The following is a 3,117-nucleotide window of genomic DNA, read 5'->3' on the forward strand; positions in this document are numbered from 1 at the left end:
AAAATCAGACACTTGTCACCTACAAGTGGTGCAGACACATCCTAAGTTGTTTAGAATCCAGAAGGCCTCAGAATAGGGAGAAGATTGCAAATAGGGTTGTGGAACTTGCTAGAAATCTGCTATGAGATCTTACAGGTCTTAGCTTCTGAGCCAAGGGTACAGCTTAGCAGAGAATTTGCCTAGCGTGTCTGAAGCCCCGGGTTTAACCCCCAGCACCGTATAAACCATGAATAGTGGTGAACACCTGTAACACCAATGCTAAGTGGTAGAGGCAGAAGGATCTACAGCCATCTTCCGATAGCTACATAATGCATTCAAGACCAGCCTGGGCTACATGAGACTCTGTCTCGAAAAATTTTTTTCATGAAATGCCTGATACAGTATTATGCTCCCTACCCAGCCTAGGCTCGGTGTCTGTGGAAGTCAGTGAGCCTGTCATTATCCAGCTTGGAGTGGGCGGCATCAAATTCAGAATTCATTGCAGAAGTTTTTTGTAAGCTGAGGAATTACCTTGAGAGGATTGAATTTCCAAGTGCAAGCCAGCAGCTGCCTGGATGCCGAGGCCACCTCAATCATCCCACACCAGCTGGTCTCTGGTGGAGAGGGGGGCAGAGTCAGGCCGGATCAGCCTGGCTTAGGGCCGCATGGCCAGAGGGGCAGAAAACATGGGTTCACACAGGCATTTAACCCTGATTAAGCAGTGTGCTGTGGCTGGGGCTTAAAACAAGGCTGGAACATTTTCTCGCTTATTATCACCTTGATAACCTGTTCTTGTAGCTGGGAAGGGGGTGTCACGAAGGAGGGGGTGTGGAGGGGAGCCACCAGAAGGGAGGGCGGGCCGCAGCCCTGAGCCAGGAGAGAGCTGCTGTTTTCAGAGTGCGGGTCGGGTCGGGAAGAAAGGAAAGATGTTGCTCTCTGAACAGCTCTCCTTTTAAATAGAAACTGTTTTTCCAAGCTGCATAGCTAATAGCTTCATGGGAAAGGGAAGAAGAGAATGGCTTTCATTCATTTTCTTTGAAACCTATTCAGCAGTTTGAAAGCAGAATTTCCCTATGAAATACCTACAGCGTGGTGGAGTCTTTTTTTTTTTTTTTTATTTTAATACAAGATCTGAGGGTAAGGCTGGAGAGGGAGCAGAGATGGGTGAAGTAAGGCAAAGCCTAGGAATAGCCATGATCAGGTCATTGTGGGAGACAGGACCACCTCCATCCATCCACAGAAAGTAGCTACAAGGCCACCCACAGCAGCAATCCTCAAAGAGAAAGCCACACAGGCCTCCTCCTCTCTACACCCTCCTAAAGAAAAGCTAATGAGGCAGGAACCATGTCTGAAACCAACCGTGGATGGATTGGGTTTTGGCTTTGTTTTTTTGACGTGTATTTGTGCATGTGTATATAGTGTATGTGTGTGCATGATTATGTGTGTGCATATATGTTCCTGAGGTTGATATCGGGTATTTTCAACCAACACTCTCCACCTTATCCTTTGAAACAGATTCTCTCATTGAACCTGCCATTCACCAGTTGGCTAGACTGTCGGGGCAGCAAGTTCTGGAAATCTGCCTGTCTCCAACACCCAAGTTCGAGGGTTACAACTCATGCAACAAAATTTGACTTTTCTGCAAGTGTGGGGGATCCAAACTTGGGTCTGTACATTTGTGTATGGAAACTGTACCCACTGAGTATCTCCCCAAGTCTAAGAAATTAAGTTCTATAGTTTTATTCTCATCTAAACCCTAACTAGAGATCCGGACTTTCCTAAACTGTGACTAGAAGGATGGCTCCGTCAGTCAAATGCCTGCTGCACAATCATGAGGACTTCTGTTCAGCTCTCCAGCATCCACATTAAAACCAGCATGGGATTATGTGGGAGCCCACTCCCACCTTTTGAAGGGTTCTTATGAGGAGAGAGGGATAAGAAAATATTGAATAGAAAGAGAGACCTAGCTGACAAGAAGAAAGACAGAAACACAGGATAGCTTTGGGAGGGCCTGGATCAATACCCAACTGCCTCGACCTTTATTGAAAAGGGCTTTTTATAACATGTCAAGGGGAGAGGCAAAAGGCCTCCCCCTTGCAAGATCAAAGCACACTGTACAGCCAAGTGTAGACCCTTCCAAACACGCCCGTGGCCAAATCTTCTCCTTTTACAGCCCTGCTGAGTAAAGCAAACAGATTCTCTGACCCTAAGTAATTTGGGCCTCCACAGGGTTACATGTAATCCCAGAAGAAACAGGCAGATCCCTAGATCTCTTTGGCTAGCCAGCCTAGTTGAACATGTGAACTCCAGGTTTAGTGAGAGAATCTTTCTCCAAAGAACAAGGTGGAAAGTAATTGATGAACAGCCAACATTGACCTCTGGCCTCCACATGTATGCCCACCCCCCCCCACACACACACATGCCTATGAAAACACATATGTATCCCACCACCACTCCCATTAACACGGACCTTTCCTCCTCCTCTAAAAGCTATTGGAACTAAGCACAAGCCAAAGTTCCATGATGGGTCTTTGTTGGTTTAACAGCCTCCCTGCAGCCCCGCCCACCAGAAGACTCACACACCCGCCCCCCACTCCGCTGCCTGAGAGCCTTAAGACTGAAAGTCAAGGCCCATAAAACTGAGTCAGAAGAATAAGGCTCTAGCTGCCAGGCCTGACAACTTGAGTTTGATCTCCAGTACCATGGTGGAAGGGAAAAGCAGACTCTCACAAGCTGTCCTCTGACCTCCACAAATGACCTCCACAAGCACACACACACACACACACACACACACACACACACACACACACATAAATAACTGTAAAAATTACAGGTTTTGTTAAAGACCGAAAGTCTTTACAATATTTGATTATTCCCAAATCCTTTTATCACCTAACATTTGAGTTACAGAATTTAACTTTTCCAACCTAAAAAAGGAAATCAAGCCACTGAAGGAATGTGCGTTGTAGACTTTGTTTAATGCCAGATTTTCACAGGCTGTCAGGCCCACTCACCATTGTGGCTCTCTTCCTACCGTCTTGACAGGAATTTAACACTAACTCGGTAGTCACACTTTCCCTGATTTAATCCAGAGCAGACCATGAGGGGATCTCACGAGAGCACAGTCACCTCTGGCCT

The sequence above is a fragment of the Peromyscus maniculatus genome, chromosome 6, assembly GCF_049852395.1.
Source record: "Peromyscus maniculatus bairdii isolate BWxNUB_F1_BW_parent chromosome 6, HU_Pman_BW_mat_3.1, whole genome shotgun sequence".
Taxonomy (NCBI): Eukaryota; Metazoa; Chordata; class Mammalia; order Rodentia; family Cricetidae; genus Peromyscus; species Peromyscus maniculatus.